We start from the raw sequence: 26514 nt of genomic DNA, 5'->3' as shown, positions 1-26514 counted from the left end.
ACTCGTAAAAAAACAATGAAATTCACCCGTTATAGTTAGTGCAGGCAACTATAACTCACGCGACCGCAATCCTCTGCTGATGCTAATACTGTATTTAGACACTTATTTGCCCATGTCTTCTTCCATTAAATTTTAGCTATACATATATTACAAATATTTTTTTTTCATAAAGACACATATGTCATCAGCAGAGGATTGCGGTCGCGTGAGTTATAGTTGCCTGCACTAACTATAACGGGTGAATTTCATTGGTTTTTTACGAGTGAAATGTACAGCTAACTATAACTTGTGTGAAACCTATGGTTTTTTCAGTGAATTTGCAAGGTTTTTTAAATGCTAATTCCTAACTATAACGTGTGTGAAACCTATGGTTTTTTCAGTGAATTTGTACGGTTTTTTAAATGCTAAGTTACTTCACGCCATTCGTGGCGTGCGCGCCCAGTTAACGCAGTTCGTTCCGTGCGCGCACGGTGCGCTTCGCGCACCGTGTGCGCACAGTGAGCACGCGGTGCGCTTCGCGCACCGCGCGCCCACTTTACGCAGTTAGTGCCGGGCACGCACGGTGGTCACGCGGTGCGCTACGCGCACCGCGTGCCCACGTTACGCGGGATGGGCCATGTACGCACGATGCGCTTCGCGCACCGTGCGCACATGGGGGACATACTATGCGCTTCGTTGTGAAAAGGTATTCATTTGTAGTTTCCATTTGTATTACATGCAATGCACAAATGGTGCCCTTCGGGCACCATTTGCACACGGGGTGGGGATAGTGTGGATAATTTTTTTTTTTTAATTAATTTTAACCGTACGCGTACGGTAAGCGTAATCGGCGATTTTTCGAAAAAAAATTACAATAGTTTTTTTGGCCTTGGGGGTTGTTTGGGGACACCTATTTCGATGCTGGGTGGTTAAGAACTGAATATACTGCCCCTTTAGTTGGTTTTTGTCTTTGTTTTTGCTGCCCCCGTCAGAGTGCGCGAGAGAAAATGGCAGCCGCCGCTTCCTGGTTTCGACCGATTCGAATGTTTACTTAGATCGAACAGCCAATCAGAATCGCGCTCGCGCACGTCACCGTACGCGTACGGTAAGCGCACCGCAAGCGCACCGTAAGCTGGCTCAGATATATATATTGATTTAAAGGCTATTTTCTCAGAATCTACTGAACAGATTTACACCAAACCTACAAAAGGCACTTCCTTGACCTGTAGACTACCTCTCTGCCAAATTTCAAGGAACTCTGTTCAGCCGTTCGTGCTGTAGCTGTGTCTAAAGGTCATATGGAAAAATGCATGGGAAAAACGCGTTTTGGGACCCCCCTTTTATCTCAGCCCCCACTTGACGAATCCCCCCGAGACTTACAGGGTAGGAGCGGAGCGTAGCGCCCCACCGATTTTGAAAATTTCGCAAGGATTCGTCGACCGGCGCCAAAGTTATTCCTATGGAAACAGGGTCCTAACTATAACTACCTACTGGCGACCGCCAGTAGGTAATATCTTTTCAGGCCTGCTCTATAATTTTCCTTCAAAACCAATGGGAGGTCTTCTGTGGCGGTATTAAAAATAAACTCTCTGTTTTGCCTCATTGATTTCATAGATATTCCACGCTTAAAATGGTTTTAATCAATTTCAGAGCCGTTTAATGTTAGAAAAAATCTTGGTTATCAATAACGCCATCTCATCCACATACTTTATTTTGGACATAGAGGGTAAGGGTGATATGATACCTGTGCTCTGGTCGATATGCTGTGCTAGGGGTTCAATGAAAAAGGGCAAATACTAATGGTGAAAGAGGGCAGCCCTGTCAGGTGCCTAAATTAAAAATATTCTGGCCTGCCGGAGCATTGTTGATCACTAGCTGTGTGATGGCCCCTTGCTATAGAACTGCTCTCGTAAATTAGGGTGGAAACCAAAGCATACCTAAAATTTGAAATGGACACATCCAGAACACTCACTGCCGGTATGGTATTCTCTGTCAACAAATCAATAAACTTGAAAACATGTTCATAAAATGATTATTATAATGTGGGTTCCATCCACTGATGAAGTCTTTCTGATACTTAGCTGTAAGTAAAGAAGCAACTTGGTTAACACGATTGGATAAGATTTTAGTATAGATCTTGTAGTCAAAATTTAAAAGTGTTTGCGGTCTATAAGATTCCAGATCCGTTTCCTGTTTTCCTGTCTTTAAAAAGTTAAACAGCACGCCTCTCTGAAACGAATCTGTAGCCTATCCCTTGACTAACAAGATGGATCCATGGGACAAATTAAAGAGGAGGTGAAAGGTTTACCTAATTCTGAGCCAGACTCATCTTCTCCTGGGGCTTTATCATTGGAAAGCTGTTTTACAGTATTCTCCACCCCCTCTTTGAAATTGGGTTTAATAGAATCGAGGCAGCTTCACCCATCAGGGCAGGAAGTTCTAAATTTTTGAGGAAATGGTAATTTTGCTGCCACAGCCATGAATTCCTGTTTTATTAATCTGCATACAGATTAGAATATTAATCCCAAATTATCTGCTTGATTTTCTCTCAGTGGCATAAAGAAACTTGAGGGGACTTCTCCTGCAAAGTACTTGTGGGGGGCCTACACTCTGGATCCCTTTCGGAGTTCTCAAGCCAGGGACCTGCCTGTGCTGTAGGAGACCGCCGGGCTCAGGACCCCCCCCCCCGCACCATGGGGGCTGCGCGGGATTTTGTTATGCCACTGTTTCCTCTGGCTTTTATTTATATTGCCTAGTTTAGTAATGAAATTCTTATTAACCCTGTCTCTATCCTGCCAGGCTAAAAAACTGTCTATAAACACTCTTTCTTCATAAACTTGTTGTTGGAAAGTCTAATTTTTAACCAGTTCTCCCCTGTAAATAAAAATCCAGTACCTTCTCCTTAATACTACTCAACCTACCTATTAAGGCTTTTGTACTATTTAAACCTAAGGCCCTATCTGCCTCTACCAGAAGGGAAGAAATTTCCTTCCTCTTTTTCCTTACCTAGAATGACAGTACGGAGATGATATCCCCCTAATGATAGACTCAAATGCATACCAGACCAGAGATGTTTTTAAGGCTTGGGCAAAGTGGGCAATTGTTCCCCAGTTCCCCCAATCCCCATGCCCCCCCCCCCCCCCCCGGGAAAGTGAACTTTATCTCTTTGACCTCTGTCCATTATTTTTCTCTATCTAAACCTCTCTCCCTATGTGCCTCTGTCTATCTTTCACTCTTTCACTCTGTCTCTCTACCGGCATCATCTTAAGGATTTTTAGGACCTGGTAAGACATTTGAACTGTTTTTTTAGCTTACAGAGGCCCCTTGCTTTGGGGTTCCAAAATCCTTAACATGTCACTATTGTAAAATAGCTCTATCACCTAGTCTCGCGGCTTTGCTCTCTTGCCGCCACCGTTGCTGCCACACACCACCGGATCCATCGGGCATTTCCTGGGGGAGGCTGCCGAAGGACTGCAAGCCCCAGAAGCCCCAGAGGCACGTATGCCGCCAGTGCCAATGCCGCCAGGAAGGCGTTTAAAACACAGACAGGGCTCCTGCGATGCAGGAGCTCTATCACCTGGACTCGCGACTTTGATTTCTTGCCGCCACCATTGCTGACACACACCACCGGAGCCATTGGGCATTTCCTGGGGGAGGCTGCCGTAGGACTGCAAGCCCTAGCAGCCCAAGGGTCACATACGCTGCCAGCGCCAACGCCGCCCCTTTTTTCCCCAAGGTGGACTACAGCTATCATAACAAGGTACCTAATTGAATCAGGGCATTTTGTGGGCTCGACTGTAAGTGATCAATAGTTAGCCGGTAGAATGAGTAAACGTAAGGTCACTGGTCTATTGGCAGGAGGGGGAGTTGCGGGGACCCTGGACGCTTTTCTGATCAGAGCAGAGTCGGTCCTGACCCACGAGATTCAGCTCACAGAAAAAAGACTTTCGCTTGACACACTTGCGGCCCAAAAACGGTCATCTATAGGAGGTCTAGTTATGGCCGAATCCCCCAGGGGAGTTCAGAAATTGGTGGACCACTCTTGTTCTGCAACCCCAGGTCCTAGTAACAACGGTGGAACAGCCGATCTCCCATCTTCATGGCCAGCGGCATCAGAGGCGATTACAGCCGTACAGATTAATGCCACCAATCCTGCCCAAAATACTGCAGGGGACCACGATCCTGATCTATCGACTATAATGGTAGGAGAGACATTGACTCCGCCTATGGCACACGATACACCGGGCTTGTGCCGGGGTGAGGTTATCACTAGATCAAGGGCCGCCAGGTAAAGCACGATAAACTCATCAAAATCTTTGACAGTAGTTAGTGGAGAGCATCCTGCAAAGCGCACGAGGGGAGGAGTCTCACAAGGACAGAAGCATAAACCCAGCTCTAAGAATCAAAAAACTGGATGTAATTATAAATGTGACTTAATAGAGAATTGGTCGCAAGCCAAACTCCTAACAGTGGTGACCACATCCAGGTCTCGGATCTTGGGAATTACCCCGATCAATGGAAAAGACTGAAGACTGATGGCAGTTCTCTTGGGGCCCCTTCTATCTAAATTAGGATCAATTGAAGGAAAACTGTTGCAACTCTTGAACTCCACTAGCATATCAGTTAACCAAGGGGAATGCAGGTGCGCTTGTGTCGCTCAGGGGGGATCTGAAGCTTTCAAAGCCCCAGCTGTATCTCTAGTAAATGAGAATGAGGGGAGGTGAAACGGGGACAGTGAACACATAACAGAGAAAGATGGTACGGGCAATAGGGTACCACCTGTACAGCCCAAAGTAGTTAGACCCAAGGTAAGCTCCGCCAATAGGGGGACAAGGGAAACCAGGACAGGGACTACATGCAACCCCCTAACACAACAAGTGGACACTGTAAAGATAGAAAGGGGAGATAATGCGCATCAGCGATCCAAAGAGATGTCCTCACTAACTGAGCAGAATACCCCAGACCTACCAGTTTTAGACCTACCCCCAGCTTCTAGTTCGTATACAGTTGTTCTAACTGGTGTCCCAGCACACACAAACCAAAATGAGGAGCCCACTACACAATTGATCAACAAGGCGGCGCATTGGCTGTGTAGGAATGCGGGGTTTAATATCAGAGATCACAGACACATTCTGATGGCAAGGAGGGTGTCCTGGATCGGAAGAACCAGGAAAGTCTTCTTGGGGGATTGTGTGATTGTGACACTTAGACACCCTGACCTCGTGCGCAAGATTCTTGCCCAGAGTAGTGGGTTCCACCCAGCTGATGTGGACTCAAGTGTTAAAATGCTCACGCTGGGTTTCTTTTATAGACCACTGGTCAACTTGAACCAACGATATGTGGGTCAACAGGATGGTGCAAATTGGTGCGCCGACAGGGTGCCAACAAACAACACCTTCGCGCCATTAAGAGACCTAAATGATATTGACTGACTAGGTCCGATGGGGGAAGCTGATAGAGCCCGAGACACCCCTATGACCAACATAGACTCATCAGGGAGGGGAGAAGAGATCGTCCTGGGGACAGCTGAAGGTCAACCCACTAGTGATCATCAGGGTATAAATGCCCAAGCGGAGTGTGTTCAAAGAAAGATAACTATTAGGACCTGTAGTCCCCAGGCAACAGTTAGCGCAGAAAGGCCTAACGGGAGAGATATAAAAATAGTCTCCTGGAATATTGCAGGCTTATCCGCCAAATTTGAGAACGAACAATGGTTAGGTTGTATACGGGAATTCCAGATAATTTGTTTACAAGAAACATGGGAACCCGTAAACATCAACTTTTTCTTAGAGGGATACAAAACCTTCTATTGCCCGGCAGGTAAGGCAGCGTCAGGGAGAGCCAGGGGAAGGCTGGTCATATATGCAGATCTTACATTACAGGGAAGATGGTCAGACTTGGATTGGGGCTCAGAAGTAGCACAGGGGCTTTCATTTTTTAACAAAGGTTACAGGTTACTTTTTATAAATTTCCATAATGCAATGTTACAGGGACAGGGTTCTGCAAGCCTGCACGAACTAAACACCAGACTTACCCAGACACAGGAGCGAGGGCTGATGGCGCTGCAGCTGGTTTTAGCAGGCTATTTTAATTGTCATCTGTGCCCCAATGTGAGGGTATCTCAAGGGGACTGGTCGTCCTGCACACTTCTGGACGGTCCACATATGGAACTCACAAAGGAGGGGAGGGAACTTAGTGGCCTCCTCAATATGCATACGCTAACATACACAATGGATTTAATTGGAGTTAAGCGGGATAAAACGGTTCACCCCACATTTAAAGGTAGAGGATGTGCCTCATTTATTGACTATATTTTTATCTCTGCATCACTTAAAAACTGCGTATCTGGGTTTAGTATTGGCTATAGCGCCTTCAGTGATAACAACCCTCTTGCTTTGTCTCTTGTTGACGTATCCAGTTATCCGGAACATTTTACAGTAGTGGGGGAGGGTGGTTAGGGCTGCGGACCAGGGCAGAAGGCTGCAATGGACGCAGGTTAATGGTGAGGCCTTTTATAGATCTCTTTTAAAAGAAGGCGAGCAGGTTATCCTAAGGTGTCTTGATTTAGAAGTGGCTGAATTGGTGGAGGCCTTCAAGGGCATCGCACAAACAGTTGACAGCTTGCTGAGAGCCCCTGCCAATAAAGTCAAAACAGACAACCCTAGATGGTTCGATCCACAATGCTCACGCACCTTGAGAGCACTGAAAGATGCTTTAAAGACCTTTCCAAGAAACAGGGATCGGGTGGCCCTTTGCCGAAAAACTACAAGCTAGCTGTCAAGGGACGCAAAAGTCAATTACAACGACAAGCTTGGGAAGATCTGACAGAGACAATGGCACTAAAGAACTCCTCTGCCTTTTGTACAGTCATAAATAGGCCCTGTTTTCACGATGCTAATAAACCCGTGCTATGTAATAATATCCTGCCAGAGCAATGGCATTATCACTTCAAAGGTCTTTATAACTACCAACCAAGCATGGATCAGTCGCAGGAGCAGAACAGGGATCAGAGCACACACCCACAAAAATGTGAATCGAAGGTTTAACCAGGAATAAGGCCCCAGGCCCAGACGGGATTCCACCTGACCTTTTTATAAGCAACGTAGATCTTTGTGCGCCAATCCTGACTAGGGTCATAAACGCAGCAGTGGACACAGTAATGCCAGCATCTTGGTCCACAGCTACGATCGTCCCTATTTTAAAAAAAGGTAATAAAGACAGCCCACAATGTTAACGGCCGATCTCTCTCATTGATGTGTCAGCAAAGATATTAGGGCTGGTGGGTTTAAGCCAGCTGATAGATTGGGCCGAGGAGCACCAAGTCATAACTGATCTCCAATTTGGCTTTAGGCCAGGGAAATTCACCACCGATCAGTGCCTTAACCTATACCTTATCTCAGCCAAATACACAGTGGTCAGTCCAGGGACGATATATCTGGCATTTGTGGATCTGACCGCGGCCTTTGACAGAGTCAATCGAAGGAAATTATGGGCAACCATAGGCGGGCTTGGGGTGGACCCAGGGCTCATCAACATCCTAAAATCTTTGCATCTGAATACCACTGCCGCTGTCAGATATAGTCAGGATGGGAAAACAACAGAACCCTTTAGATGCTCTAGTGGGGTCAGGCAGGGTTGCATATGAGCTCCCTTTCTGTTCACTCTATATATAAAGGGTCTTGACCAGGTATTAAGTACCCTACAGGTTGATACCCCCAGGATAGGCACCCACGGGATTCCCGTTTTGCTCTACACAGACGACGCGGTACTATTTGCTCGCACCCCAAATGGCCTAAAGCTCTTAATAGATGGCTTTTTGTCATTTATGGAGAACCTGGATTTGTCCCCCAATCTTGCCATATCCTATGTTATGGAAGTGGGGAAAAAACAAGGTAAATCCTACAATTACACAATTGGATCTCATTGTTTAGGAAAGGTACACTCTTTTCCATATCTGGGGATTTTATTTGATGGGCGGTTACATTTTAAATATGTATTTAATCATTTATTTTAAAGGTTTTATATAGCGCTGGCTAGACCCGGAGGTATCAGAGCGCTTTACATGAGTATCAGATCATAATTGCAGGTTACATCGTTACAAAGGTTACACAGTTATTAGAGCCTGGCAACATAGTGACAAGTAAGGTTGAGACAAACAAAAATGACATATGCATAAGGGAGAAAGTAGGCAAGGGGAGAGATTCAGGGGATGGGGGTAAGATCAGGGGAAGTAGACAGAGAATGGAGGAGGGAAAGAGGAGGGGAGGGTGAGATACACAGCATGGAAAGAGGAGGGGGAGTGTGATGGGGACACAAACCGGTAGACGAGTCAGAGCTGCGTCCAAAGTCCAGGAAGCTGTGATCCCAGCGGAATTGGTATCATTTCCCCATCTCTGTTGCGAGAGGCTCCCTATACGCAGTGGACGCTCTTATAAGGGGCTCTGAGACTCCAAGGCCTACATACTGGATCCTTCTCCAAAAAGGGGAGAGGGAGTGCTTTGGCAAGGGGTGCCATACCATACCTCAACTGTGAGTGGCTCCCTAGGCGCTGTGGACTCTCTCAGTGGGTTCGCTGAGACTCCAGAGTTTAAATATTGGATCTTTCCTCAACAAGGGGAGAAGGAGTGCTTAGTCAAAGGGCACAAAAGGACAGGGGGCTCGGCGGTGTTGCAGGCAAGGGGAAAAATTGAGATGAGAGGGGATAGGAGCAAAGGAAGTAAGACAAAGAAAGAAAGAGTGCCAAATGGGAACAGATAGATAGATAGGAGACAAGGAAAAAACAGAGTTACAGAAATACGATGGGGGGTTGGCGAGACAGGGAGATGGGGAGAAAAACTGTGCCCAAAGTCCGGCTGGGTAGGTGACGGTCAGGGGATGAACCAAGGCCGATCTCCTCAATAGCTGAACAAAGCGGCTAGATCCGTAGGTATCAGAGCGCTTTACATAAGGTTCCACATAGTTGCAAACTCACATCAGTTACAACTTACCAATGATACCAGTAAAAACATTTAAGGAACATAGAAGAAAAGGAAAGTGGAGTGAGGAGGGAAAGGGGGTAAGGGGAAAAAGGGGTAGGGTATAGATACGACGGAAAGACGAAGGGAAAGTCTGCACAAGGTCTGGGTGTGTAGGTGACGGCCGAGGTGGAATCTGCCGCCCAACTCCTCTTCAGCTATCAGGTAGCTCCACCGGGCATTGGTCAAATAGCTAGGTCTCAACAGAAAAATATTAAAGGGATAGAAAGCAAGAAGAAGGGAGCGTAGAGGGGGAAGGGTGAAGGGGTCGGAGGGAGATACGACAGAGAGATGAAGGAACGTCACCCAAAGTCCAGCTGGGTTGGTGACGGGCGAGGGGGGATCCACAGCCCATCTCCTCTTCAGCTAACAGGTAGCTCCACCGGGCATCGGTCAAATGGCAGGGTCTCCACGGTCGAAGGAAAATTCGAAGAGTACATGTCCTAGTGGGGGGGCAGGATCCAGGTCAGGTGAGGGATGTGGATAAGATCAGGTCAAAGACCAGTTCTATTGTCCAGTCAATGCAGTGAGGCGGCAGGAAGACAGGGCCAGTGTCCGCATGTCTTCAGAGGGGGTGAGTGATGCCTCCAGAGTCATTCTCACATAGTCAGGGAGCAAGTCAGGGTCATCCTTATAGGTCTGGACAGTAGATACAATTTCCATTCTATTATGTGGCATTTATGCCGTAGATGCAAAACGGGGGGATTCCTTTATGATGTTGCTAAGACCCCAGGCGCCAATCTACTGCAGGCGCCATTTTGGAACCAGGTGCATTTCTAAAGAGGCACTCCATGCAAACATCATTGCCCAAAAGATCTAGATGAGGGCATGGACAGGAGCCCCCAGCCTTCCGGGGTCACCCTCGCGACTCCCATTGAACCCGGTGATGGGATGAACCGGGCACTACCTTATGGCAGAATCAATCGATAGCATAGCCAGATGGAGATGCTGTGACACAACAGAAATTGGTCTTGCTATGAGATGCTTCACAGGAAAAGCTGGTGCAGTATCTCAGGCTTTGCTCTCACGTCTGCAACACAGCGCTCAGCACCCCCAGAAGGCATAAATCGATTCACATTGTCATCGCATGGCTGCCATATTAGAGTCAGGCGCTAACATCAGAAATTCGTCTGGATACTGAGAACGGACCTTCTCCGAAATGCTTCAAAATACTCCAGACAGTCTTCCCGATCAGCGGCCCCATCAAGCATACCAGCTCCTCGCATACTCAAACACATCAAAGAAGCAGGCAAGTCGGACCTCATAATACACACAGAGCCGCCATTTTAGGGGCAGGCCACGGAATTAGAAGTTCGCTGCAATGTCCATATCTTGTTTGTAACTAATTAAATACCTCATCGGATGGTGTAAGCTGATGAATCCTCATGGCTCCGATGTGTAGTTAGGCAACCCGGATCTTATAATAGACTGTAGGGATCTCCGAGTGCGAACTGCTCGTATTCCGCTATTTTATGTCCACGGGTCTCCAACCATGGCAGAATTAACTACGATATTTCCGCACAAAATCGCCGACCATGCTCAGCTGTAATGGCACCCACAGGAGCAGCCCTCCAACAGAGAACGAATCCTGGTGTTCTAACGAGCCAACGATTCTATAGTCTCCGGAATCCTTGCGTTTCTTCCCCGCCAGGGACGAGAGCACTGCTTCGTGTGTCCAGAGGGCTTCATTTATTAGAAGAGAAATGCCGAGCAATGACTAGATGCACTGGATCAATAATGAGTTTTGCACAAAGGCTAGGACGTTGATCCCCAGAACAGATTTTGAGATTATATAGCTCCATGTGTTGTGCTAAAGTGCTATATGGAAGAGAGCCATGGGGATTTACTAAGGCTACCAAACTGCAAATAGAAGAGAGCACATACCTATTCGGCGTCTGCTAAAAGTTCCTCAGAGCACTCCAGTAGGGGTGGGCTGAATTTGCGATATTAACTATCGCAATTTATCGCAAAAATGCTGAAAATCTCCGCAAACACGCCAGAAATATCGCGAAGACGCGAAAGTATTTTTCCCGCCTGTTCGCGGTATTTTTTGCGTGATCGCGGGTCGCCAACTTACCCATGCGGTTGCTCACGGGCGCGGCCAACTTGTTTTCACTTGTCCCGCCCTCTCGCGATGCTTACTTCCTGTTCCGGGTCGCGCAATGCATGTTCGCGCCTGTTTGGGGTAGTTATTTCCTGTTCGCGACCGCTTTTACTTGATCGCGTCGCTTTTTGCTTGCTCGGGGAGAAAATATCACGCGAACTTGCGCATGTGGTCGCAATGGGCGCGGCCATCTTGTTTTTCACACTATTGCATGGTTCTGGGGCCTGATTTTGAATCCTCCCAAAATCTTTTCAATCCTTTGTTTATAGCCACTTTTTTTGGATCTTTCTTACTTATTATTTCTCTAACTATTTTCCTGCTTCTATATTTTTGGTTTTTGTCTACTTTTTTTTTGTTTTTTAGCTACTTTTTCTCTCTTTTCTATTGCCTGCTATTTATTTCCTTTACTCCTTTATTTTTTTTACCTTTTCTTTCCCGCCCCGTCCCCAGAACCATGTCTAAGGGTAGGGCTGTTCGCCGTCGCAGCCAGAGCCGCGACCGCCGTCCTTGCGGAAGACGGCGCCCACAAGGGGTGCAGGCATGGGCCTTATTTGGGGAGGTGGAGTTGGCTGCACTAATTTTCTTTGTGCAGCGCCACCTCCCCTCGACCCTGGCAGCAGGTGGCAGGCCAGGGTCTGGGTATGGCCTCCGGGAGCATCGGCAGCAGTGGGGGAAGGTGCGCCGGGCAGTGTCGCGCTTCTCTGGGGTCCGGCGCACCCAGGCGCAGCTAACGCACCGGTGGTCCGATATCCTGGACCGTGAGCAGGACCTGCTGGACCTGCTAGGAGTGGAGGTCCCGGGGCTTGGTGAGTACCTATTTAATTATTACAACTCTGGTGCCGATCACGATCCGGTAAAAAATTCCCCCGTGCGACTCGTATCGGGTCTTTTTACCGTACGAATCGTACAAGTGCCGTACGAACTGGCAATCACGATTCGCATGGTAAAAAGTCCATACGACCCGCACCGGGAATCATTCCCCACACGTCCTCGGGTCGGAAAATGTGTCCGACACGTCCTCGGACGATTTACCTTACAAACGTAAAAATCCAAGTCCGACCGAGGAATCACGATCCATCCCGTGCGTCCGAGCCTACAACCGTATGGAAAAAACACCGTCCGCACCGAACACCAATAGCAACCATGGAGACATGTGCCCGCATACGCGCCCAACACTCCCCCCAGCCCCCGTACGTCCGACACGTACCCCCCGTATATGTATACCCCCACCCGTCTATGTACACCCCAGTACGTTCCAGTCGTACCCCCACCCCAGTACGTGTCGTACCACCGTCAATGTAAACCCCCCCACCCCTGTACGTGTCGTACCACCGTCTATGTACACCCCAGTACGTTCCAGTCGCGCCCCCACCCCAGTACGTGTCGTACCCCCCGTGTACCTACACCCCAGTACGTTCGAGCCACACCCCCACCCCAGTACGTGTCACAGCCCCGTCTACCTACACCCCAGTACGTTCCAGTCGTACCCCCACCCCAGTACGTGTCGTACCACCGTCAATGTACCCCCCCCCACCCCTGTACGTGTCGTACCACCGTCAATGTACACCCCCCCACCCCTGTACGTGTCGTACCACCGTCTATGTACACCCCAGTACGTTCCAGTCGTACCCCCACCCCAGTACGTGTCGTACCACCGTCAATGTACACCCCCCCACCCCTGTACGTGTCGTACCACCGTCAATGTACACCCCCCACCCCTGTACGTGTCGTACCACCGTCTATGTACACCCCCCCACCCCTGTACGTGTCGTACCACCGTCCATGTACACCCCAGTACGTTCCAGTCGTACCCCCACCCCAGTACGTGTCGTACCACCGTCAATGTACACCCCCCCACCCCTGTACGTGTCGTACCACCGTCAATGTACACCCCCCCACCCCTGTACGTGTCGTACCACCGTCTATGTACACCCCCCCACCCCTGTACGTGTCGTACCACCGTCTATGTACACCCCAGTACGTTCCAGTCGTACCCCCACCCCAGTACGTGTCGTACCACCGTCAATGTACACCCCCCCACCCCTGTACGTGTCGTACCACCGTCAATGTACACCCCCCCACCCCTGTACGTGTCGTACCACCGTCTATGTACACCCCAGTACGTTCCAGTCGTACCCCCACCCCTGTACGTGTCGTACCACCGTCTATGTACACCCCCCCACCCCTGTACGTGTCGTACCACCGTCTATGTACACCCCAGTACGTTCCAGTCGTACCCCCACCCCAGTACGTGTCGTACCACCGTCAATGTACACCCCCCCACCCCTGTACGTGTCGTACCACCGTCAATGTACACCCCCCACCCCTGTACGTGTCGTACCACCGTCTATGTACACCCCCCCACCCCTGTACGTGTCGTACCACCGTCCATGTACACCCCAGTACGTTCCAGTCGTACCCCCACCCCAGTACGTGTCGTACCACCGTCAATGTACACCCCCCCACCCCTGTACATGTCGTACCACCGTCAATGTACACCCCCCCACCCCTGTACGTGTCGTACCACCGTCTATGTACACCCCAGTACGTTCCAGTCGTACCCCCACCCCAGTACGTGTCGTACCACCGTCAATGTACACCCCCCCACCCCTGTACGTGTCGTACCACCGTCAATGTACACCCCCCCACCCCTGTACGTGTCGTACCACCGTCTATGTACACCCCCCCACCCCTGTACGTGTCGTACCACCGTCTATGTACACCCCAGTACGTTCCAGTCGTACCCCCACCCCAGTACGTGTCGTACCACCGTCAATGTACACCCCCCCACCCCTGTACGTGTCGTACCACCGTCAATGTACACCCCCCACCCCTGTACGTGCCGTACCACCGTCAATGTACACCCCCCCACCCCTGTACGTGTCGTACCACCGTCAATGTACACCCCCCACCCCTGTACGTGTCGTACCACCGTCTATGTACACCCCCCCACCCCTGTACGTGTCGTACCACCGTCTATGTACACCCCAGTACGTTCCAGTCGTACCCCCACCCCAGTACGTTCCTGGCGCACCCCCAACACAACCTCCTAAGTACGGAGCGCACCCCATGCCCCAACATCACAACCGCATGTACGAGTCGTACAAAGCCACACACAAGGACCAAATCGTACAACCAAATGGCCCATGTACACACCGTACACACGCTCAAAACGCACGTACACAACAAGGACAAAACAAAACAACTCAACAATACACCATTCGAAAGGCACACAGCCACTAAACATGGCCAACAACCACTAAAATAACACAATCACTGACCTGCAACTGTCAAAAACAAACAGAGGCCCAATACACCACCACTCCTTATAACACACCCACCCAAAATTCAAACACTGCCACACCCACCCATGGACCAATAAAAAGGGCCCACACACACAAACCATGAGCCTTTGCAACAGACCCACTGCTGCCAGACACCACAGAACCAGACTACAAGCGACACCACATCTTACACTTGCACACCTTCACACGACCACCCTCACAAACACCCTCTCATCACATTCACACACACACACAACCATCCACACCCCCCCCCAACATCCACACACCCCCCACACCCACACCATCCCCACCCACACCCCTCACCATGCCCACTACCAAGAATCCAAAGTTCAGTCACCGAGAGTTGGAGGTCCTTGTTGATCAAATCCTCAGAGTCGAGCCACAGATCTTTGGAACATTGGTCAGAAGCACCAGCCAGGCAGCCAAAACAGCCATGTGGCAGACCATCGTCGATGCTGTGAATGCTGTTGCGGACACCAGGAGGACCAAGCAGGATTGCCAGAACAGGTGGTACGATCTGCGGAGGAGGGTCAGAGCCAAGAGACAGGAGGAACACGACCAGGCCAACGCCACCGGAGGAGGGCCCTCCCGCAGACCCGTACAGTACCATCCCTGGGAGGAGAGGGTGATGGCCATACTGCCGGTGGAGGCAGTTGAAGGAGTAGAAGGACTCCGAGACCCGGGTGAGTACACAAACAACGCACCTCACATGGGGGGAACTGCAACCACAACCAAAATTAATAACAGGCACGCAACCACCACAAGCCATCGCATTACTCAACCACACTCCATGAGCAGGCACATGCCACTGCTGCCACCATGCCCCATGCACCCAGCTGGACAATGTCAAGTCACAGGCCACAGAAGACAACAACACATGACACGGTAACCCGGATGTCGGGAGGCTGGGCACCAAGAATCACATAGTGCGACTCCAAAGCAGACAACAATGCCCTCTGCCCATATGGCCTAGGTCACAGCCAGACAAACACTGTGTCCCAACACAGGAATGACTTGCCAGCAAATGGCGGACGCCTTGCATCAACACATGGGGGTGAAGGCACTGTTTTGCACATGCCAGCAGCTAATGAACAGCCAACAGTGTGAAAGAGTGGCAGCACACACCACCACAGCAGCAGCGCACAGACACACAGCAGACAAAATGGGTGCCTGGAGATCAGAAACAAACTCACATCAACAGGCCAAGGGCCACTCAAAGATCTGCTAACAGTGTGTGCCCAGGAAGCTGGGCCAAGGTGACAGAGGGTGACACACGGAGGGAGGGAGAGGGGGACACAGAGGGAGGGAGAGGGGGACTGAGAGGGAGGGAGACGGACAGAGGGAGGAGGCTGACACACAGAGGGAGGGAGAGGGGGACAGAGAGGGAGGGAGAGGGGGACAGAGAGGGAGGGAGACACAGGAAGATGGACAGAGGGAGGAGGCTGACACACAGAGGGAGGGAGAGGGGGACAGAGAGGGAGGGAGAGGGGGACAGAGAGGGAGGGAGACACAGGAAGATGGACAGAGGGAGGAGGCTGACACACAGAGGGAGGGAGAGGGGGACAGAGAGGGAGGGAGAGGGGGACAGAGAAGGAGGGAGACACAGGGAGAGCAAATCAGTCCTGTGGTGTGTGGGAATGTCTGCTCGTCAGCAGGTGGACTGCGTGCATGTAGACAAGGGTGGCCAGTGCCAGAACCCCCCCTCTTCATCATGGCAAAACGCAGGGCCATGTCACAACCTGTACACGAGCACAAGGACAGCCACCTGCATCATATGAGTGTGTGGATCCACTCCATGTGCACATGTACAGTGCTACAAGGAAGGCGCAAATGCATAGCTCGGCACACATGCACACTCCACTGCTGACTGCAGTCACACTTGACGCAGCAAGTAAGACTGTGCCACACATAGTTAAAGGGGCCAAATTGGTGCCCAAGGGACACACACATGCACAAGTGCACTGTGAGTGGAATGCAAGACAGATCCTAATTCCAATAGGAAATGTGCCAACTTTGTAACGGATGAAACATGGATGTTGCATGGATCAAATTAACATTTTCTCTCTCACACACAGGTCAACGTCGTGCTGCACCCCCCAACACTGGGGGGGAACACTCACAGGACCCGGATCTGCAGGAGACCGATCCCACCGGCAGCGACCACTCTCACCACTCTGCGGACGACCCCGACCGACCTGGCCCCTCTGGTGTCCAACCACCTGCAGCACCTGCGTCAGGTACAACCGTGCCAACCACCACCCCCACTCCTGCCACATCCCAGGAGACACCCAGGATCCCTGCCCCAACACCACAATGCAGCCAGGCTCGCCAGGAGGGACACGGTGTCCCGGGCACCCAGGAGGAGGCAGGCGACAACGCCAATGCCACCCCTCAGGGGTCCCGGAGACCCGATGTGCCCACAAGTGCAGGCCAGGCGCAAGTGGGCAGGGGTGGTGGGAGTGGAGGACGGCGGAGGCGCGAGCCTGACCAGTTGGCTGGGGATCCGGTATTTTCACATGTCCGTAACATCCTGGACTCATACCGGCAGGACACCACGGGCATGGCCCAGGTTGTGTCCGTCCTCGAGGGGATCAAGGTCCAGCAGGCCCAGCAACATGCGGAGCTAATAGCCTGTCTACAGCTACACCAACGGAGGATGGAGGACAGACAGGCTGAGCAAGTGACGGCGTCCCAGGGGACTCACGCTGAACTCCGTCGGATGGCCGACACCCTGGGGCCTGAGTCTGGCACAGGACACATGGGTCACAGTTTATTAGGCAAGACAGACATGGAGCACCATACACACCCGTGATGGTCAGAACCAGCTGAGGGGGTGGCCGAACAACCGTGCTGACAGACACATTGAGTACAGCAACAGTCATGCGCAGAGGTCAGGGATCCTGGCCCGTGTCCTGGGGGGCACCCAGGTACGTGTAGACAGGTGGCAGAACCATGTCCTGCAAGCTTGAGTCCGGTGGATGCAGAGAATGGGGGCCTGGACAATGTTGGATGCATGGGGATGGCACATGTCACACTACCCACACAGTCATGGACATCATGCCCAATACACAGTCTCAGCACACACACACAGCTTGCATCTTGCCACTCGACACATTGACACATAGCCACAATCAGGGAATACCATGCCAGACATGCAGGATGCACCGTGCCAACACACCAGCATTGACTGAGAAGAGGCACCTTGGAGGCATAGGGACACCTTTAATAGTCATGTTTTTGGGATTGCAGAGGCAACTTGAAGTACACATGAACACATCATGTGGAGTAACATGTGGCTCAAACACTGGCACCCCCCTTCTGCAGCACAAATGCGTGATAGCCATGGAACTGGCACACAAGTGTCGGCTAACAGCTAAATACCCACAGCTGCTCACGGAGAGACTGCCATACACCATACATCCGCTGATGTGGAAGTCCCACGCCATGTCAAGACAATGTTAACCGTATGTGTCCGAGGGCAGTGTCACACACATTGATGCCTTCATCACAATCCACTATCCCATCACTGATGACTGACAACCAGGCAGCCCATCTATTCAGGTGTACCCAGCTGCATGTTGTGTCCCATGGGGATGCCACATGTCTGCAGAGGAACCAAACCCCGACCTGGCCAGTGTGCACACATCGTGAACAACTGCCACACCCAATACACCCCAGATGCATCCCTTACCCCATGGAGACTTCCAAACGTGTCCGTGCCTGTAACGCTGAGTCAGCCCACGATGCCATGTCCATGAGGAATAGCAGTGCCACAACAATGCAACCAGAAGACGGCATGCGCAGGTACCTGGGGAAGAGAGACACACAAGAAGTCAGCCACAAAGAGCACAGCCACTTGCATGTGCATTGACTCGACACATGTATGGATGAAAAAATGCTAGGTCACAATTATGAGTGGGGAAATACTACCATCACTGCCACCATCACTCCAGTGACACACCCACGCACACCTCTGACTCACGTGCCATACATGCAGGTGGAGACACGCATCACAACACATGCCACACGGGGACCAAGGCGTGCACACTCAGACACTGGTACTCACCACTAAGCAAAGAAGTCGCGTATGAGCCGAGTCCGGATGTCCTCTTGCGGCTCCACATCCTCCACATCACTAGCCCCATTGCCAAGCCCTTCGTCCTCCACGGGTGGATGGTCCTCGTCATGTTGATTCAGGATGAGTGGCACAGCTCTTTCAACTTCCATGTTGTGCAGCATGCAGCAGACCATGAAGATCTTGCAAACCTTTGCCGGGGCATATGGGAGTGCGCCGCCGGTCTTGTGGAGGCACCGGAATCGGCTCTTCAGCATGCCAAACTTCCTCTCTATCACTCGCCTTGTCCGGCCATGGGCGGTGTTGTAGCGGAGCTGGGCCGGCGTGATGGGGTTGCGGAGAGGTGTCAGCAGCCAAGGCATGTTGGGATAGCCAGCGTCCCCTAAATGGAAAGCACATGGATATCGTTAGAACTGGCGAAGCGGTAGTGCTGCTCGGCCAAACAGAATACAGGACAGACAGACTGTACCCACCAACAACACATGCTCGTTCGTTGCGCAGCTGCATCATCATATCAGGCATCCCGCTACGCCTCATGATGTAGGCATCGTGTGCTGATCCTGGGAAACGAGCACAGACATGTGAAATCACCATGTTGGACAGACACACCACAAGGGCATTGATGGAGTGGTAGTGCTTCCGATTGCGGTACGCCACCTCCCGTGCGTGTGGTGGTACCAAACCTACATGTGTCCCATCTATGGACCCAATGACATGGGGCATCCCTCCCAGGGCATAGAAACCACGCTTGACCTCAGTCATCTGTTCAGGGGTTGGGAACTTGATGAAGTCATCCAGGTGAATCAACATGGCCTCCAAGAAATCATGCAGCACACCGCTGAACATGCTCTGGGACATGCCACCAACATGAGCTATGGTATTTTGGAAGGTACCCGTGGCAAGGAAATGTAGGGCAGCCATTACCTTCAGCTGGGGTGTCAGTTCCGTAGGATACCTGTGCTGCGGTTGCAGGTGTGGTGCCAGTCTCGCCGTCAGCTCCAGAATCAACGGTTGGGTGAAGCGGTAGAGCCGGATCCTGTCATTCTCCTGCATGGTGGCCAAGTCTGGAATTCTTCGGGCAACAGGAGGCGCTCTGCAGTAATTTGGAAGTGACAAGGAAGAGTGAGTGCACTACGAGAACAACTCATGTCTACTGAGCACATGTAAATCATGCAATACACACATGCCACATAGGGAGTCAGGCATGTGCTACATGCCCAGGACACGTATGGATGCAAGGTGACACTCCTTCCAAGACCCAGCTACACACGGTGATTGAGAACCTCCCCATGCCACGCCATGGAAATAGCTGTGTCCCAGTGCAAGTGCACTGCCCGACGCAAGACAGGAGTGACATACACCCACACATCAGCAGAAGTGTGATGCCGATTGCAGAGACTGGCAGCGGAACACTTGAGCCACAGGTCACATGACATTACACTAGTCCAGCCCACACACCTTGCCATGAAGGTGCACATGTCATGACTCACCACACATTCCTTGTGAGTTTGCTGACATGGCCTTGTCACGCTACTCCGTGTCCCTTGCATACATGTGCACCTCACATCCGAGAACACATGTGGCATGGTGTTGGGAACAGTGTGCAATGACAATCTACACACAGCCACATGTTGGTTGCTGCAACGGCTGCAGCTTTTGAGGGTGCTACAACATCAACCTGATGTAAATCCCGGACACATATATGGCATAGTCACATTGTGCACTGTGGGTAGTGATAAGTCATGTGTCATGACCCCTGTACCTGGCATCATGGGACACTTCCGTGTGTTGGTGTCGGTGCCATGCCAGTGACGCTCACCCCAAGTGCGCAGTCCCACATGCACACATGTCAAAGGAGTCAAGGGCATGCCTGGCACACATTGCACCCTCACACAGTACACATGTACACATCTCATCATACATCTGGTGTCTTCTCCACTCAGGAGGCATGTTCCACATCACAGCCTGTGACACCTGTGCCCCACACATGTGGTAATGCACAGACGATGCCTTGATGTCCATTCCTGGACAAGTATGTCCATCCATGGACAAGTATGTCCGCCCTATTCCTACATGTGTGTCGCCTATCACCACAGTGATGTGTAAAATCCGCCGTACTGCTGCTGAGAGGGCCTGTGCATGTTCCCAAATCACTGTGGGAGTGCTGCCGTATGTGTACCCATCGTGATGGCGAGCGTAGATGCGAGTGTACGGTCCGTGCCACTACGGGTACGCATACGCGTGCAGACCCATAGTGATGGAGAGCGTAAATGTGAGTGTACGGTCCGTACCACTACGAGTACGCATACGCGTGCAGACCCATAGTGATAGAGAGCGTAGATGCGAGTGTACGGCCCTCTCACTATGGGTCTGCACGCGTATGCGTACCCGTAGTGGTACGGACCGTACACTCGCATCTACGCTCACTATCACTATGGGTCTGCACGCGTATGCGTACCCGTAGTGGTACGGACCGTACACTCGCATCTACGATCACTATCACTATGGGTCTGCACGCGTATGCGTACCCGTAGTGGTACGGACCGTACACTCGCATCTACGCTCACTATCACTACGAGTACGCATACGCGTGCAGACCCATAGTGATGGAGAGCGTAGATGCGAGTGTACGGTCCGTACCACTACGGGTACGCATACGCGTGCAGACCCATAGTGATAGTGAGCGTAGATGCGAGTGTACGGTCCGTACCACTACGGGTACGCATACGCGTGCAGACCCATAGTGATAGTGAGCGTAGATGCGAGTGTACGGTCCGTACCACTACGGGTACGCATACGCGTGCAGACCCATAGTGATGGAGAGCGTAAATGTGAGTGTACGGTCCGTACCACTACGAGTACGCATACGCGTGCAGACCCATAGTGATAGAGAGCGTAGATGCGAGTGTACGGCCCTATCACTATGGGTCTGCACGCGTATGCGTACACGTAGTGGTACGGACCGTACACTCGCATCTACGCTCTCCATCACTATGGGTCTGCACGCGTATGCATACTCGTAGTGATAGTGAGCGTAGATGCGAGTGTACGGTCCGTACCACTACGGGTACGCATACGCGTGCAGACCCATAGTGATAGTGAGCGTAGATGCGAGTGTACGGTCCGTACCACTACGGGTACGCATACGCGTGCAGACCCATAGTGATAGTGAGCGTAGATGCGAGTGTACGGTCCGTACCACTACGGGTACGCATACGCGTGCAGACCCATAGTGATGGAGAGGGTAGGCATGCATGTACGGGCCGTTGCCATGCATTTGGGGTGCCCTAGGGCCCCCACACGCACCGTACCTGTGTGTGATGCTCCAAATTACATAGGGGACAAGTATTAAGGCCTACATGCATGCTGGTTGTCATGGAGACCAAGTTCAAAATTCGAAATTGTTCTGGAAGGTGCAGAGCAGAAGTCAGTTGGAATTTGTCTACTTTGTTGCAATGTGTTTGTGGGGCTGACATCATGCAGGAGAATGAAACCGATAGAGAACACACAGACTGCTAGGTTTGTAGGGATTGGTGGAAACATAGGATGCAAATGTGAGTGACCAATCTCTCTGTACTCCTGTGCATGAGACTGGGCAGAAGGGCACATATAAGGCAGCCAGGTCCCATGAGGGAGCACTTGCCTGCACATCTTTGCATTCGTCGACCCAGCTGCTGCTACTGATTCTCTGGAACCATGTCAAGGGCTGTGGAGAGGACACAGCCATTCACCCTGGAGGAGAACATGGCTCTGCTGGATGTGATCCTCCCACAGTACCCCATGCTGTATGGGCGACCAGGGTATCAGGTGAGTGCATAGGCCACTGCCACAGACTGTCCCTATGTTGTGACTGTGACTTCTGCCATTGCGTCCAGGTGTAACACACATGCCATGTACTGTCGGGGGGGTCCCAGGGGGGGGTGCCTGATGTCTCCCAGCAGTGCCCTGAGACAGGAGGGGTGGGGGCCTATCACTCACAGCAGTGCCCTGAGACAGGAGGGGTGGGTACAGAGTGCTCCCAGCAGTGCCCTGAGACAGGAGGGGTGGGTACAGTGTGCTCCCAGCAGTGCCCTGAGACAGGAGGGGTGTGTGCCTATCACTAACAGCAGTGCCCTGAGACAGGAGGGGTGGGTACAGAGTGCTCCCAGCAGTGCCCTGAGACAGGAGGGGTGGGTGCAGTGTGCTCCCAGCAGTGCCCTGAGACAGGAGGGGTGTGTGCCTATCACTAACAGCAGTGCCCTGAGACAGGAGGGGTGGGTACAGTGTGCTCCCAGCAGTGCCCTGAGACAGGAGGGGTGTGTGCCTATCACTAACAGCAGTGCCCTGAGACAGGAGGGGTGGGTACAGAGTGCTCCCAGCAGTGCCCTGAGACAGGAGGGGTGGGTGCAGTGTGCTCCCAGCAGTGCCCTGAGACAGGAGAGGTGTGTGCCTATCACTAACAGCAGTGCCCTGAGACAGGAGGGGTGGGTGTGATGCACAGTGTGAGCCTTGATCATTGATTGTGACATTGCCATCATTCCACCTGTGTACCCACTGTGGCACGTAGTGCTTTTTCCCCTCACCAGGGGATGATGTCCCTATGACAAAGGTGCAATGCGTTGGCTGCATGACATGCCGTGTTGTAACCAGCTAATTTGTACCCATATGTCTCTCTGTGACATGTGGCTGGTGTATTGATGTGGTGTCACTTGTTCTTCCTCACAGGTAGGCGCCACTGCCAAGGAGCAGATCTGGCTGACCGCCGTCAGTGCCGTGAGGCGTGTGGATGGTCGGAGGCGGAGCCTGCCCCAGGTGAGGAAACGCTGGCAGGATATCCGGTGCTGGACGCGGAGGATTGCACGGCTCCTGCTGGGGGACTCACCTGAGAGCCACAAGAACCGCGGCCGCCGCCGTCTGAGCCACCTCCACAGGCGTGTGCTGCCGGTGGTCTTTCCAGACCTGGAGAGGCGCTTACAGGCGATGCAGCAGCCGGAAGGGGGTAGGTACATGTGTGTTTGTTGTGTGTCACCGGCATTTGTAAGGGCACAGTAGCATGAATTCACTGGCAGGGTTTAAAGGTGCTGTGCAGATCCTGTTTGCCCCAGTATAGCGCTGTGCCCCTGCCACCCTTCCCCTCCTTGCAATGTGTTCCCTGGTCTGTGTGTAGTCACTCCTTCACAGGGTAATGTAGGCTGGCGCTTTGTCCACGGGAACAATGTCTGTAGCATCATGTGTGGGGGTGGTGTGTAACAGGTTGTGGGACATTGCCTGTGCACTGTCAAGTTCACTGCATGTGGGTTCCATATCAGTTGGCACTGATGCTGACTCCAGACATGGGAGTTGGTCTCTCATGTGTCATGCCTTACAGCGCGCATGTCCCATGTAGTGGCCTGTGACATGATGTGCATGAGTGTGCGATACACATAGTGCAGGGATGGTGACGTGTGTTGCAGTCATTACCATTCAGTAGCATGTAGTTGCGTGCCCACTACTGTCCCCTGGGGCACCTTTTCCTCAGTGGTGTATGTGTCATCATAAACGTGGCCACTGTCAGTGTCTACAGCGTAAGTTGTGCTCTCTGCCATTGTCCCCTGTCACCATGTATATAGACGTGCTATTATGTACAGGTGTCCACTGTGCAGCCTGACCTGATTGTCCCTCTTCATACTCACAGTTGCCAGTGCCTGTGTGTCTTGTTATACTCATCTGAGGATGGGCACTGGTACCTCATTATTTGTACAGGCGCACCTTTGCTGTTTTGCGTCCAATCTTGCCTTTTGCCTGCCACTGTGTTTATCACCCAGACTATGAGATGTTGGTGCCACCTGTGTCTCAGCAATTAGCATCGTGTGGGGGTTGCTTGGGGCGGGCAATGCCTATGTGTCAAATCCTGATTCCTAATTGCTGGGTCTGGACAGTGTGTGATGTTACTGGACACACACGCAAGGTGCAGTGACCGAGTTATGTTGGGCATGTTTGCAGCATTACCTATGCAGCATGTGTCTCAAGTTCATGGATATTGTCCCTGGTCATAGGTATTTTCACAAACGCTGTGTGGTGCAGAGGCAGTGCAGGATTGTCCCCAGGGTCTGGGTGCTATGTCAGACTCCGTTTCCTGTCATCAGCTATTGTCTCATGCTCTCCATGGTATTTCAGTGGCATGGTGGCTCAACCAACTGTGTTTCATGCCCTACATCGGTACCTTGTTTTGCAGATGTGAGGGATCTGCCTCTTCAGGCTATGCAATGTTGACTATGTAGATTGGACTCATGTGACAGATGTGTACAGGTGTCTGATTAATTTCTGTCTCTCCACCCTGCCCACAGCATCGTCGGGGGACACAGAGGGAGACATGGACACGGACCAGGCGGAGGGACCGAGCACCAGTGGCAGCCGTGACATCGGGGCTGGCACATCGAGTGGGACAGAGGCGGAGGATAGTGTGGCCGAGGACCTGTCGACTGGCACATCAGACTACGAAGCTGACAGGTCCGAGGAGGATGTCTCAGGGTTGGCGGAGGCTGCACCAGCAGCTGACAGTGGAACAACACCTGCCACCGCCCCCTCAGTTCCCACCAACCGCCTCCCACTTGCTCGTGTCCCTTCCCAGCGTGCCCGGTCACCGCATGTCTCCTTCCTGCCAGGCACCGCACCCCCTGCCCCTGTCTCCACTGCTGCCGCCAATGCTGAGTCTATGGACATCCAGCGGCAAATGCAGGTTGGTCAGGCTGCGATCCTGAATGTCCTCCATTCCCACGGGAAAACCCTCACCAACATCGAGGCATTCTTGGAGGGCATTCATTCTTTGCAGGCTGACCAACGCAACTTGCTGAGGTCCCTAGACTCCACACTGACTGCAGCAGTGGGTCTCCTGCAGCGCGACCTCCCCCCACCTACCCCTGCCCCATCCACACTTCCCACTTCCATGCCTGTCCCACGTACACCCAGACGTCGGCATGCACCCACCACAACAGACACAGGCACCACACCAGCAGGGAAGGTCCACCGCACTCCTCCTGACACGCACACACAGGGTGAGATAGGCACACCCACTGGGTCGGGGGGCAAACGTGTGACACGCAGCCAGAGTGGGAGTCCGCATTCCACACAATCCACTCCCTCCAAATCCCCTCCCCTCAGCTCTCCTGGCCACATCTCCCCCAAGGACTCCTTCATGGCCGCTCTGTCCCTGAGCCCCACAGTTATGCCACCACGCAAGCGGTCAAGGAAGTCCTCGGTCAGGGTGGTTGAGTCTCCCCCCCTGTCTCCACCCTCCCCCGGTGGCGCTGCAACCCATCCCTCTGAACCCCCCCCCTCCTTGGGGCCTGAGGTCACTTCGGGTGCAGGGGACTCCCTGGAGGACCTTGCTAAGGTGTGTAGTGCCATCCTGGCCTCCGCCTTTGGCCATGACACACCCCCTGTGGTTGAGTCCTCCACGCCTGCACCCACAACGCCGCCCCTTTGCCCTGATGTCCCTGCGGTGCCTGTTGCTTCCCCCCCCCCTGATGCCCTCACCAGTATGGAAGACGATGGCATTTGACTGTGCAGGCAAGGTAGGGGACACACATCCCACTGTGTCCCCCATGCAGCTGGGAATAATTGACTGCCCTATGGCCTTTGTTGACTTTGAACTGCCGTTGATCCACGGACATTGTGCTCATGCTGATTAAAGCTTATTTTTTTTTTCATTATCACACTCCTGCTATGGTGGTATTGGTGTTGGTGGGGCTGCTACATTGTTTTGGGTGGTGTTTAAGGCTTTGGGTGTGTGGGATTTGTAGTAGTGTTCTGCTCTTTGGGGCCACCCTAGGATCTGTGTGCCATCACAAGGTGTTGGCTAACTTCCTTAGGTCATGTCAGCAGTTACTGCATGGTTCAATTGTCCCAGGGTGTATTCCTTCCTCTGTGTACCCAGTTTCTTCCCTGCAGGGTGTTCCCAATGTTTAGCGCAGAGCTGTGTGTACATGAGCTGTGTGTGTGACGGAGCCCTTCTACTTTGGCCATGCATGCATGGCCATGTCTCCACCTGCAACAATCGTGGCATCCTTGGTGATCACT

The sequence above is a fragment of the Triturus cristatus genome, chromosome 11, assembly GCF_964204655.1.
Source record: "Triturus cristatus chromosome 11, aTriCri1.1, whole genome shotgun sequence".
Classification (NCBI taxonomy): Eukaryota; Metazoa; Chordata; class Amphibia; order Caudata; family Salamandridae; genus Triturus; species Triturus cristatus.
Note: the sequence above shows the minus strand (reverse complement) of the source record.